Source organism: Prionailurus viverrinus, chromosome C2 (assembly GCF_022837055.1).
Source record: "Prionailurus viverrinus isolate Anna chromosome C2, UM_Priviv_1.0, whole genome shotgun sequence".
Classification (NCBI taxonomy): Eukaryota; Metazoa; Chordata; class Mammalia; order Carnivora; family Felidae; genus Prionailurus; species Prionailurus viverrinus.
In genome coordinates, this window is record NC_062569.1 from 82,732,822 (window position 1) to 82,747,775 (window position 14,954).

At 34.7% G+C, this 14,954-nt stretch overlaps 1 long non-coding RNA gene across 1 annotated transcript in view; it reads left to right on the forward strand.

Annotated features, from left to right (window-relative positions):
- Positions 1 to 14,710, forward strand: part of LOC125175388 (uncharacterized) — an 86,697-nt gene extending 71,987 nt beyond the window's left edge. The window contains exon 4 of the long non-coding RNA XR_007155767.1: positions 14,583 to 14,710. This is a non-coding gene — a long non-coding RNA (uncharacterized LOC125175388). The remainder of the gene's footprint in view (positions 1 to 14,582) is intronic.
- The last annotated feature ends 244 nt before the right edge of the window (positions 14,711 to 14,954 follow it).

The following is a 14,954-nucleotide window of genomic DNA, read 5'->3' on the forward strand; positions in this document are numbered from 1 at the left end:
TTTTTAATGTAACTTGAAGTCCAGAATTGTGATTCCTTCAACTTTGCTTTACTTTTTAAAGATTCCTTTAACTATTCAAGCTCTTCTATGGTTCAATACAAACTTTAGGATTTATTTGTTCTAGTTCTGTGAAAATGCTATTGGTATTTTGATAGGGATTGCATGAAATGTATACATTGTAAAAGTAATTTTTTAATTGTCATTAAGATTAAATTGTTTTCATAGTGTATAACGTTTGAGCAAGTCCAATATATCACTAGATATCTTATTTTTTTCTTGTGAAAGCTCATTGCTGCTTACTTTTTTGCTTGACTAAATTTTACAAATATTTTCTAATACAGTAAAACCTTGGACTGCAAGGAACTTGTTCTGCGAGTTTTCTGCAAGATGGCAGACATTTCTAATAAATTTAACTTGATAAGTGAGCAATATCTCGCAATACAAGTAGTACGTGATGCCGAAAGTCACATGATCACAACTGAGCCAATAGTTCTTAAAATTCACTTTGATATATGAGTGCTTTGTATTACAGGCATGTTTCTGGAATGGATCATGCTCACAAACCAAGGTTTTACAGTATGACTTACTTTAAAAAAATATGATCTCTATATTTTATGAGTGATGCTGTTTTTCAGCTTGTTTATTTACTTAGTTTACTTTTTTCTTTGTAATTTTACTTATTCAGCTCAGCTAATTTATTTTCTGTTTTCAAATAATGAAAACATTTAGGTTGTGGACTTACTTATATTCAAATTCAACTATTTTTGTCTGTCTTTATTTTTATATGTTGATGTATAATATATTGAAGTCCCCTATTGATCCAATATTATGTAAGAGAATACTTTTGAATATTCAAGAACTTAACAATTTTTGGGGCGCCTGGGTGGCGGAGTCGGTTAAGCGTCCGACTTCAGCCAGGTCACGATCTCACGGTCCGTGAGTTCGAGCCCCGCGTCAGGCTCTGGGCTGATGGCTCAGAGCCTGGAGCCTGTTTCCGATGCTGTGTCTCCCTCTCTCCCTGCCCCTCCCCCGTTCATGCTCTGTCTCTCTCTGTCCCAAAAATAAATAAACGTTGAAAAAAAAATTTTTTTTTAAATAAAAAAAAGAATTTAACAATTTTTAAATTATTTAAATTTATTTAATGTCAAGTTCTATTCAATTTTAATTAGAAAATGTATGTATTCTGAATAAATTCTCATTTTACTATTTCTAAAAATTTCCCACATAGCCAAATCTGATCATTTTTTAAAAGTTTTGGTTTTTTTCTGTGTTCTAGTACTATTTTATTAGTTTTAAGTTAGGTGTGGTTATCCTTAACGTGTTTGCTTATCATAAAATAAAGCTTTATGTCTTTCTGGTTGTTTTTCTTCTTTATATATTATATGTTAATACTGCTCTATTCCTTGTTTGTGTCTCCTTAATATATTCACTTATGTCTTTATTTGCAACCTTTACTATGTCATGTTGTTTTAAAGCACATAAACAGATTATGTTTTTTCAAATACAAAATAAAAAAATACTTTTCAGAGAAAAGTAAAATTAATGTCATAGCTTTTCTTGACTATTATGCTAATTCACACATATATATACATAAAATATACATATATATATAGAATTTAGTTTTAGCATATTATTCAACCAATGCTGGCCTAATTTTCACATAATAAGTATGATGCTTAATTATGAAAGATGAGGCAGAATATTTGTTTCACTAATCAATATACTTGGTTGAAAATCTAAGGTTGTAATCTCCAGAATTAAAAACAAAAGTAACACTATATGTATAATCCTATCGTTCCATCTGTTGTTGTCACAATCACATTTTTAGTAGTTATTTACACATATCCCTATAATTTTAACTATTTCAGTGATCACAAATGCCAATTCCCTCCTTTCTTATTTTTCACACTTTTGGTTTAATCTTTTGGAGTCATATCTTGGTTAGCTGGGTCATATGTTTGGATAATATTTTCAGGAATAATATACCTAAGTAATATGTTTTTCTAGACTTTGCATATGTAAAAAGTTATTTTTTAAGTTTTTTATGGGCAACAATTTGGTGGAGTAGGAAATTTAGAATTATGGTTTCCTTCCCTTAATACATGCAAAATATACATACGAGTAGTTAATATTTAGATTGTGACAAGAAACCTAGGATTTTTTTTAAGTTAATAAGCTATTTTCTGGATTGGTCTTTTAAAAATATTTTTATTTATATTTAATTTACATTTTATTCCTAATATTTATCCTTTGCTTTTCAATTTTGTATTACTTTCAAAATTATCTTCTAAATGTTTATTTATTTTGAGAGAGAGAGTGTGTATGTGCACATGAGCTGGGAAGAGGAGAGAGAGGAAAAGAGAGAATCCCAAGCAGGCTTTGTGTTGTCAGCGTAGAGCGCAACGTGGGACTCCATCCCATGAACTGAACTGTGAGATCGTGACCTGAGCTGATATTAAGAGTTGGACAGTCAACCAACTGAGTCACCCAGATGCCCCTTCAAGATTACCATCTAATTGCATTTTTATTTGCTGTGACATCATCCATTTCTTGCAATATTAATTTGTATCACACCACTCTGTTTTGTTTTCCATAAGGTCTCCTCTCATATAAATTTGACTATGACCATAATCATGTCTTTATATAGTATATTATCACATTTAATCTTCAGAAGCAATTATTAATATAGGCTCTCTTATTCTCATTACAGGTGAGGAAATAAATAGTATGAGAAACTCATTCATTCAGTCACATAATTAGTAATAATTAAATCAAATGTTCAAATTCTGATTTATTGTATATAAGGGTATAAATTCTTCACCACTGAGCTCAAGTGCTTTCTAAAATGTTTTTATGTATCTTTTAGTGAATTCAGTTTGGAGGAAGAATTTTTTTGATGTCTGTCCTCTTGTGCTACAGAAACATCTAGAGGTCTGAAATATGATTTTCTTCTGTTTACTCCCTTGGCTATAAAAATAGGGAACAGTGACATTGTCTGAATATCACACAACTGCTTCAAAATCCTCTTTATGTCTGTCAGAATGGCAATCTTATCTTCAAAGTTGAAGAAAAGGATGATGTATGGTTCTTAATATTTATCATGTGCTCAGGTCATTTTAGTTCCAGTTTTTGAGATAAATTATCCTCTTATCATCTAGGCTGATATGGTTGCCAAACCCTGGGTGGTGAAACACTATAAAGTGACCCACAGTGATCCAAGTCCTTATATCATCCCTTCCCTAGACTGTGGGTGGGATCCATGATTGCTTCTAACTTGTTTTATATAATATATAGCAAAGGTGATTGGATGTCACTCCTGTAATTATGTTTGGTTGTATAAGATGCTGTCTTAGTAGATTGGAAAAAGAGATGGTCATACTGTTCTTGAAGAAGTAGATAAAAATGTTGTCAATTACCTATGAAGAGAACCACACATTAATGAACTTGTAGGCAGCCTCTAGGGACCAACAAATGGCCTCCAGCCAGTAAAATATTGGGGATATCAGTAAACAGCAGCATGGAAATGGATGCTAGCAGCAAGCATATTCTTTTCTACTTGAGCCCCAAGATTAAAATAAAAGCAGCCAACAACTTGAGCATAGCCTTAGGAGACCCTGAGCAGAGAACCCAAGTAAGCCATGGCTGGGCTCCTGACCTATACAAACTGTGAAATAATAATGTGTTTTTATAAACTACTAAATTTATGGGGTTTTTTTGCAACGATATAAAGTGGATACACATGGTTGTTTACCAAATTAACCCAGAAGAGATAGTTAAGATACATATATATTCTTGTGCATTTATTATTTTTTATACTTAATGCTGATCTTAAGATAGGACCGTGCTTTAAATTTTTTTAATAAAGCATGATTTAGAATAATCCTCAGAATAGTATTTAAAAATCATTGCTCTAGATACTATAAAGAAAGTCTGTTATAATGAATCACAAGTTGGAATAAAGGGCCTGGGGAAAAATACCAAGTATATTCATGGGAATGGCTTAAATCTGAGTCTCCACTTATGGGGCAAATAAATCTAAAAAGATGTTCTTTTTATTCAGTTCAGGGCAGTAAAGGCCAAGACAGGGCTGGAAATCTGAGAGATGTATTGAGAGAAATGCCTGCAAATTATAGAAGGGAGCAAAGTGCGCACTTAAACGTTTCAATGATACAGGTTTGCCATGAGAGAAACAAAAAGAAACAAAACAAAACAAAAAAAGACTTGAGCTAATCCCACCATCTCAGACTTCAGCACTTCTCTTGCCTTAGCCAAGGGAAATCCTCAAGTAAAAGTTACTCATGTAGGAATGACCAGCCACTACTACCACCATGCTTTCTTATTCGTTGGCTGCAATCTGGGGAAGTATGGCTTCCATGTTCATGTCTAGGTGGATCTAATGGTGTAACAGTGGGTCTGTCAGTCAGCCATAATCTTTAGAGTCATGAATCTTAAAAGGGTGTCTTAGAGACATACCTCTGTGGCTACATTTTTAAGTTCTTTCATCTCCTTCTTAGATGTATGCAGCCCAATTTACCTAAATTAGGACCTCTTTCCTTTGCCTACCATCTGGCTGAGAAACACGCCTCTTCTTTCTAATGAGAGAATAAAATGAATGTTCACACTGTTCAACTGAAATCTCCCAAATATTCCAAATAGGGAGATGGAATTATCTGTTCAGATCTTGGATGATGGTACAATTCAGTAAGATCAGAGCATTTGTGTAAAAGAGTTGACAAATTCACATTGATAAATTTATGATGTAATTGTCAATTGTTGATTCATATCTATTCAAAGAGGTTGTGTCACCTCCTTATTGACAGTGTTTTGTTTGGTTTCCTTTACGCCATAAAAATTCTTACCTTCTCCTTAATCCATTGTTTTCTTCATATTTTTTTTTCAAACATGTTTTTGTGTGTTCCTCAAGTAAAATTGTGGAATAAGAACAGAACTGCTTAGGAATTTCAAGGAATATGGTTGTCCCATAATAGGACCAAGTTTTGCTTTCAGATGAAATTATACTAATAGAATTTTCAAATACAACTCTGTTCTCATAAATAGACATTTTTGTTTTTGCTGTATCACTTTAATCAATTATTTCTTAGTTTATTAGGCATAATATCAGATACCCTGAAGGTACAATTTGCCAATGTAAATAAGACATATTTTGGGATCAAGAAACTTGAAATCCAGAATGAAATGACACACATTATAATATGTTGAAAGTAGTGTTATATTTTAAAATGGAGGAAAAGGAAGTGTTAAAGAAATTCAAGGGAAGATTTCTCCTTTTTCAAGGGAAATCAAGGATGGCATGCCAAAGTTGATGATTGAATTGAACTTTAAAAAAGTGGGCTATATTTGGGATATGAGAAATGAAGGATGGGTTAAGATGTGATCCAAGAAGAAAGTTTATCAGATAAGGAATTATTTCCATTATTGAAAGAGATCTATATTCCCCTTTTAATGTCCCCATTTAGAACTCAGATTAGCCAGTTAATAGAGTAGTAGCAGCTCTTAGACTTTGCAATCTTGATAAACACTGTATTCAAGTCCAATCCCCCTAGAGCAGCACAGTATGTTTAATTGAAGATATGGTAATTCTGGGTTATTTTGCTGCAGACTTTAAGAGGTTTTTAAGGCAAAACCCATTAAGATTAGTTGCATTATATCATAGAAAAAAGGATAGGGGTTTTATGAAACATATTGCCCCTTAGGCGGAGCTAAATTACTCTTTCATGGCTCAGATGTGGGTGGTTATTTGAGTTTCCAGGACTCCATTTCAGTACTAATTTTGAACTGAATGCTTCAGCTAATTCTATGTGCTATTTGAGCTTTGCTGGAAGGATACATTTGCAAATGCTAACACAGAGAATGCTCTTTATTTTATGGGTTTAAAAAAGTTTAGATTGATGGTGTCTTTTTAACATGTTAATATTTCTGCCAGTGTGCCTTTTCAGGATGACTGTTAAAGTTTTGTCTGTATCATAATGTGTTACTTCCTGGAATATTTCTTTATTACCACATCTTTGTAGGGAGGCACTTCTCTTAAAATTACTTCTGTGCATGCTTTTTCCCCCTTTATATTTAAAGTTCCTATGTGACAGTTATTGTTTGATTCATCTTTGTAGCCCAGCAATGTCTAGACTCTAATGGGTACTCAAAATGCTTTGTATATCCCACCTTCCATCAGTATATCCCAATAAAACATAAACTACATTGAAATTGACCATTGATCATGTTTGTTGTAAGATTGTTTCCCAGCTTTTTTCTGAGTTTCCTATGGTACTGACTCAAATAAGTTCAGGATCTGTTTTTTTTTTTTCTTTTTCTTTTTTTTCAGGTTCTTTTATATCAGTCTCCTTATAGTGTAGGTGTTTGGCTTCACTCTTAAAAATAACCTAATTAGAGTTAGGTCTACACCTGTGGCCAACATAGATATCACTGCTCTAACCATGGAGGGAGGGTTCAATGGGCATAAATCTTTTCCTAATTACCCACAGCCCAACAAAGAAAGTATGTTATGATTTTAAATCAACTTTTTTGTGGTGTAATTTACATATAACAAATGCCCCCATTTTAAGTGCATAGTTAGGTATGTTTTGATAAATATATCTCCTAATGTAACCATTAGCCCTGTCAACATATAGAACATTTACATCATCTAGAACATTTCCTTGGGTTCTTTGTAGGTAATCCCTCCCACTATTGCTTCAGGCAACCATTGGTCTTTTTTTCTGTCACTATTCAATAATTTAGTCTGGTCTAGAACTTCAAGTAAATGGGATCAAGTAGAATGGACTCTTTTGATCTGACTGCTTCAGTCAGTATAAATTTCTTTTAATTTATCCTATTCTTGTATGCATCTATAGTTTATCTATTTGCCTCTGAGAATTACTCTCCTGTATGACTATCTTGGGAAAATTGGGTTATTTCCAATTTTTGATATTTATTAATAAAGCTTTATGAAATTATTTCATAGATTGTTCAAGATTTTGTACAAGAGGTTTTGATTTCTTTGGGTTAAATATCTAGTCATGGGATTGCTGAGTCATGTTGCAGATGCATTTGTAACTTTATAAGAAGATGTGGAACTATTGTCCAAAGGAGGGATATCATTTTACATTTCTACCAGGAATGAATGAGAGTTCTTGTTCTCCTGTTCGCAGGTGGAGTTTTCAGTCTTTACTTTTAGCCATTCTTATGGATGTGTAGTATTATCACATTACGGATTTAATTTGCATATCTCTGATGAATAAAGATGTTTTTGAGTATGCTTTCATGCACTTATTAACCATTCCTATATCCTCTTTTGGGAAATGTACAAACACTTGGCTCATATTTTATTGGTAGTCTTATTATTATTGAGTTTCAAGATTTCTTATTTAAGTTTTAAAAATTTATTTTATTTAACACAATATACCTATTATTTCAATATATAACCCATATTAAAATATTATTGTTATTATTTTAATGTTTATTTATTTTTGAGAGAGAGACAAATAGAGCATTAGCAGGGGAGGGGCAGAGAGGAGACACAGAATCCAAAGCAGGCTCCAGGCTCTGAGCTGACAGCACAGAGCCCAATGCATGGCTCGAACTCATGAACTGTGAGAACATGACCTGAGCCAAAGTTGTACACTTAACTGACTGAGCCACCCAGGCAACCCTAAAATATTATTGTTATTAATGAAATATTGTCCTTTATGTTTGTAAGTCTGAAATGTTCAAAATCCAGAATGTATTTTATGCTTAAAGCACACCTCAGTTAGTATGCTAAATTTTTGTCATATATATATATTTTTATTTTATTTTACTGTGGTAAGACTACTTAACATATGATCTCCTCTCTTAACAAAATTTTAACTGTACGCCGCAGTATCATTGAGTACAGGTACAATGTTGTAGAGCAGATCTCTAGAATTTATTCATCTTGCTTAACTGAAACTTTATGCCCATTGATTATTAGCTTCCTATTTCCCCCTCCTTCCAGGCCTTGACAACCACCATTCTGTTCTGATTCTATGAATTTGTCTCTTTTAGAAACCTCATAGAAGTGAAATCATGCAGTATTTGACTTTGTGACTGAACATACTTCATTTAGCCCAGTGTCCAATAGGTTCTACCCCATTGTTGCATATTGCAAAATTGCCTTCTTTTTAAAGGCTGAATAATATTCCATTGTGTGTATATGTCATGTTTTCTTTATCCATTAATCTATCAGTGGACATTTAAGTCTTGGCTATTGTGCATGGTGTTGTAAGGAACATGGGAATGCTAAAATTTTGTGATCCTGTTTTTAACTTTTTTGGATGAATAGCCAGAAGTGAGATTGCTGGATCACATGGTAGTTCTACTTTTAATTTTGGATGAACCTCATACTGTTTTCCATAGCACATGCAACATCTCATTGTGGTTTTGATTTTCATCTCCCTGTGTGACATTGAACAGTTTTTCATGTTTGTTGGTCATTTGTATGTCATTGCTGGAGAAATACCTAGTCAAATCCTTAGCCCATTTTTTATAATTGGGTTATTAGTTTTTTATCTATTAAGTTGTATAAGTTCCCTATATTTTTTGGAGATTAATCTCTTATCAGATACGTAGTTTGTAATATTCTGTCTCATTCCATAGGTTGCCCTTTAATTCTGTTGATTATTTCTTTTGCTATACAGAACATTTTTAGTTTAATATAGTCCCACTTGTCTATTTTTGGTTTTGTTTCCTGTACTTTTAGTGTAATATCCATGAAATCACAGTCTAAGGCCAATATCATGAAGCTTTGTCCTTATGTGTTCTCTTAGGAGTTTTACAGTTTTGGGTCTTACATGTAAGTCTTTATTCCATTCTGAGTTTATGTTTGTGTATGATGTAAAATAAGGGTCCAATTTCATTTTTTGGCAGTGAGTATCTAGTTTTTCCAACAGCATCTGTTGAAGAGACTGTCCTTTCCCTATTTGTGTACCCTTGGCACCTTTGTCAAGATCAGTTGACTATATATGCATGGATTTTAGGTGGGGGGGGAGCTCTTTGTTCTGTTGATCTATATGTCTGTCTTTATGCCTGTACCACACAGTTTTGATGACTGTAGTTTTGGAGTATGTTTTGAAATCAGGGTGTATAATGCTTTCAGCTTTGTTCTTCTTTCCCAAGTTTGATTTGTCTGTTCATGGTCTTTTGTGTTTCCATATGAATTGTAGACTTGTTTCCCCACCCCACACCCCCCTATAAAAAGGACATTGGATTTTGATAGGAATTGCATTAAATCTGTAGATTGCTTTGGGTAGTATGGACATTTTAATAATATTAAGTCTTATAATCCATGAACATGGAGTGTCCTTCTATTTTTTGTGTCTTTCTTAATGTCTTTCATCAATATTTGGTAATTTTTAGTGCAAGTTTTCTTAGACAAGTTTTCTTAGACAAGTTTTTTAGTACAAGTTTCTAGACTTTTACTCCCTTAGTTAAGTTTATTGCTAAGTATTTTATTCTCTTTGAAGGTATTATAAATAATATTATTTTTCTAATTTTCTTTTCAGATAGTTTTTTATGTATAGAGATGAAACTGGTTTCTGCTTGTTGATTTTGTGTTCTGCAAATTTACTGAATTTTTAAATTAATTCTGACAGTTTTTATATGGACTCTTTAGGGTTTTCTATATATAAGATCAAGCCATCAGCAAATAAAGACTGCATTTAACTTCTTCCTTTCCAATTTGGAGGCCTTTTATTTCTTTTTATTGCCTAGCTCTGGCTAAGATTTTACTACCATGTTGAATATAAGTGAGGAGAATGGGCAACCTTGTCTTGTTTCTGATTTTAGAGGAGAAGCTTTCAGTTTTAAGTATGATGTTAGTTGTGGCCAACATATATGCCCTAAATTGTGTTGACATACTTTCCCTCTATCCCTATTTTTTTAAAGATTATTTTTATTATGGAAAGGTATTGAAATATGTCACAAATTTATTTTGCATCTATTAAGATGATTGTGTGACTTTTATCTTTCATTTTGTTGATGTGGTAAATCACATTCATTGATTTGTACATGTTGAACTATCCTTGTATCCCAGGGATAAATCTTACTTTGTTGTGGTGTATGATCATTTTAAAGTGCTTTTGGATTTGGTTTGGTAGCATTTTGTTGTTAATTTTTTGCATCTGTATCTGTCAGTAATATTGATCTCTGTTCTTCTTTTCTTGTGGTATCTTTGTCTGGCTTTGTTTATAAAGGTAATGCTGGCCTCAAAATGAGTTTGGACATGTGCCTTCTTCAGTTTTGTGGACGAGTTTGAGAAAGATTGATATCAATTCTTCTTTAAATGTTTCGCAGAATTTACTAGTAAAGTATCTAATCCTGTTTGGTTTTTTTTTATTTATTGGGATATTTTTAATTGGTGATTTGAGCTCCACTTCAGTTATGGGTCTGTTCAGGCTTACTGTTTATTCATAATTCAATGTTGGTAGGTTGTATGTTTCTAGGAATTTATCCATTTCTTCTACGTTATCCAGTATTATGTATATACCTTAATATTCAATGTAGCATTATTTAAAATAAACAAATATGGAAATAATCTAAGTGTCCATCCATGGATATAAAATCTTTGGTTCATATATTTTTTTCCATTGATTAAAAAAAAATGCTTCTTTAAGAATCCTGCTTCTGGGAAGATGGAGTAGACACAATTTTCCCCATTCTTCCTGCTAAGTATAACTGAAAACACTGAACATTCACAAAAGTCTGTCTAGCAAAAGGACCAGGAAAGGGGCAAGCTCTGAAGACAGAACACTTTTAGACAATGCCATTCTCCTCTAGCTAAACATCACAGATAAAAATGTGGTGCTACTCCAATCCTTCCTGCAAATGCCAAATAAAGATCCTGGACTTCTACCAGCATAGGACTGTGGCAAAGTAGTACAACCTCCTTTTGCTGATGGTGTGGTGGCAAAGGAAGCCAATAAAGAGCCCTGTCCCACCCCCACATGTCAGTAGAGACCACAGGGAGCCAGAAATTTGACCCTACCCTCAGTAATGAAGCACCTCATCCTCTCCACACTGGGGAGGTATGGGCTGGGGTTTTGGTGTCAGTCAGAACTTTCTTCACTGTCCAGCATTAAGTTTAAAGTTTATTTATTTATTTTGAGAGAGAGAGAGAGAGAGAGAGAGATGGGAGGGGTAGAGAGAGAGGTAGAGAGAGACAATCCCAAGCAGGCTCCGCACTGTCAGTGCAGAGCCTGATGCAGGGCTCAAAATCATAAACCGTGAGATCATGACCTAAGCTGAAACCAAGAGTCTGCCACTTCACTGACTGAGCCACCCAGCACCCCCTTCCCAGCATTAAGAAGGCCACTCTCTACTTGGGTGTTAGTGTATGACATGGATGGAACAGTGATGAGGCACTCTTACATTTCCAGCCAGGGAAGAAATATCAACAAAGGACTAGTGAGTAGTTTGAATCCATTCACACCTGGCAGTAATAAAATGTCGTTTCCCCCCATGGATGCCAAAAGAGGCTGAATAGGGAACCTGGATTTTTGCCACCACTTGGCAGTACCAATGCAGTGGTACCCTCCCTTCCCTTCTAGATGGAGTGGTGTCAGAAGAGGTCGGCTAAAACAGAATGTTTAAATAAGGGCCAGGTTCTCATAACATAATACTCAGATTATCTAGACTTTAATTGAAAATTACTCATCATACTGAGAAGCAAAAGATCTCACACTGAATGAAAAAATATAATGGATAGATGCCAAAACTAATGACAGAAATTATAGAATTACCAGGCAAAACTTCCTTGTAATTTACTAGGACATATGTAAACTGGTAGAGACTCAAGTCCTGCATGACTGTGATCTCCATCAGTTAACCATTGTTTTTCCCCTTTCCTTTGTTCTTGGGCAGCCAGGAGTGCCTGAGGAATGCCACAAAGGTCCCACCTGGGGGCAGGGGGTGAGGGTTTGAAGGTTGTCAGTTTGCCTTAATGCTTTCTCATCATGTCTGCCCTTTCCTTCCGTAGGGAACAGAAGTCTTAACTTCTGAGGGAAAGGCAATAAACCCTATTTCCTTTAGGCATAGAAGATCTATCTCAGTTATAGGAAAAGGTTATGAAAATAACCTTCTACCTCTGAAGGAAGAAAAAGTTATCATCCTGGACCTATGTGAGAAATAAGCCCACTGACCCAATCAAAGGAGGGACATGGAGACTTGGAGCACAGTGAAGTGAGGCTTTAATCAATGTCCTTGCAATAATGGTGTCTGATCACAAGCACACTAGGGGCAGTTATAGCAGGCAATTTACCTCCTAGCACTCAAGTCCCTACTCTGATTCCTCACTGGCTGAGTACTACAGAGGTTACAGCCTTACCCAGACCGGCCTATGTCCATATGAGACAAAAAGTAGTCTGACTAGAACAAATGCACATTCCTTGAGGTGACTCAGAGACTTCTGTTCTTTGGTGCATGCTCATTGCAAACCCTATGAAAACAAACCAGCGAAAGGGAGAGGAGAGGGGAAGAACCAGGAAGTGAAGTGTCTAAGGGGTTGGGACTCCATTGTGTGTGGGGGGGGGGTGCGGAGGGGGGAGTTCATACATTTTCCAATTTGGCATTTGGTATTTTGGCTTTTATTTGGTATTTCTGAATAGGAATCATCTCCCTTACTTCTCACAGCTAATACCATTAGAGATACCGTCCTGACAGGAAAAGGACAGGATCACTGAGGTGCCCCCACCTTTGAGAGCCATCAATTCAAACTTTTGTCTATATAATTTCTTCTGATATGTGTCTCATATTTTAAAGATTCATTTATATTGACCTAAATTTATATATCTATCTATATCTATATCTATATCATCTATATCTAAATCTCTCTCTCCCTCTATATAATATAGATATAGATAGATATAGATATAGATATAGATAAATATAGATATAGATATATACATATTTTTTTACAAATATTGGCCTAAGAAGAATCTGTTACATAAGAAATATAAAGCATCTTACTTAGTAGTGTATTTTGAGGGAAAAAAACCTATCAAATGTGAATATGAAAGATAGCCACAATATATTTGCAAGTTCTCTTTCTCTCCCTGTCCCTACTACTTAGTAAAAGATGTGAAAAACAATGACATAGAATCCTATTATGCCATTTTTAGAGAGATTTCTTTGCTTATGATGCCACACCCACAGGATGGCTCCAGGGTGATGATTGATATTGTTCAGCAGATGTTATTGCCCCATCACATAGTTTTGGTTTAATTTATTCTTGTATAATTGCATTGTTCTTTATGCTTCTGTGCTGGAGATTGGTACAATATAAAAAGGAGCTTTGTTATTATGAGTGTACCATAGGGATCCAGCTAGAGTCTTCTAGTCATTTGGTTTAGAGATTTTCAAAAAGAGTAAGTGTGCTGCCAGTGCTGGTAATTTAAAGATACCATTTGTGAGGGCTTTAGGGAAGGTAATGCATAATAATAATAATAATGGCTAAAATGTTAGTCCCTACCACATTCCTGTTAATTACAATGATGCTGTTATCTTATAGGTGAGCTTTCTGAAATGTAGAAAGTTTTAGTAATTTATTCAAGATCACTCAGCAAATAAGATGCTGGAGTTCATATCCAGACTGATTTGAAAAACTATGATCTCAAGTTCTTTTTTTTTCTTTTGCAAACTATTGTTGGTCATATGATTAAAAGAGAGTAATATAAATATATTTTATTTCCCTTTATATTTCAGAATCCCTTGAACTATTTTATTAAAAGGTACTGATTCCTAGTTGTTGTCGTGTTTCCCCTCCCCTAGACCTTCTAAACCAGAATTTCTCAGGGTGTACCTGTGGAGCATGCATTTTTAACAAGCAACCCTAGATAATTCTTATGCACAATGAATTTGAGAGCCCCACTGTGACTGCCTCCAGCTAATGTCACTCTCCAGCACTTCATTAATGAGCTTTTTGGACAGTAGATTTGGGGTAGCTTCCAAGGCACTACACCGGTCCCTTGAGTATGGCAGCCAATTTTTGCAGGAGCATTTTCAGCTTTCCCCATCTCCATACTAAAATATATTAGCTACTACAGGGAACTTCTCTAGCTGGCTATGGCAAGCTCAGACATTTCTCATCAGTGTTGGGGCATTTGTCACCCTTGTCTGGCCTTGAATCACCTCACCTATCAGGAAGGTTTCCTGAATCAGGAAACATTTAGACACTTATAAAACTAAATCCCTTTGCCTAAGGGCAAACCAGGAAGAAAATGGATGAAGTGAGAAATAGAGAATTACTTTCACTTCCTAGAGAAAAGTTTGAAAGTTAAAAAGAGAAATGAAATATAATATGTATATTTACTTATTTATGACACTGGTGGTCAGTATTTTTACTGAGCCTTTGTTATATGATTTGCCCTCTGCTGGATGATGTAGATGTAGAAGATGCCAAGTAAGTACCTGCACTAATGATTTTAGTATTTCATATTTGAGTAGTACTTTGAGAGTATTATAAACATTTTGACTTAGGTTATTTCATTTGATCCCCAATACATTCTTTTGGTTGCTAGACTAATAGTTTATTTTTTTTTTCCTCTCCGTTTTAGCTCCTTTTTGATGCTCACTGATTAGATTTTGAATGCATTTAGAAACAAAAAAACTCTCTGGCACAAAAACAGACACATAGACCAATGGAATAGAATAGAAACCCCAGAACTAGACCCACAAACGTATGGCCAACTCATCTTTGACAAAGCAGGAAAGAACATCCAATGGAAAAAAGACAGCCTCTTTAACAAATGGTGCTGGGAGAACTGGACAGCAACATGCAGAAGAATGAAACTAGACCACTTTCTCACACCATTCACAAAAATAAACTCAAAATGGATAAAGGACCTAAATGTGAGACAGGAAACCATCAAAACCTTAGAGGAGAAAGCAGGAAAAGACCTCTCTGACCTCAGCCGTAGCAATCTCTT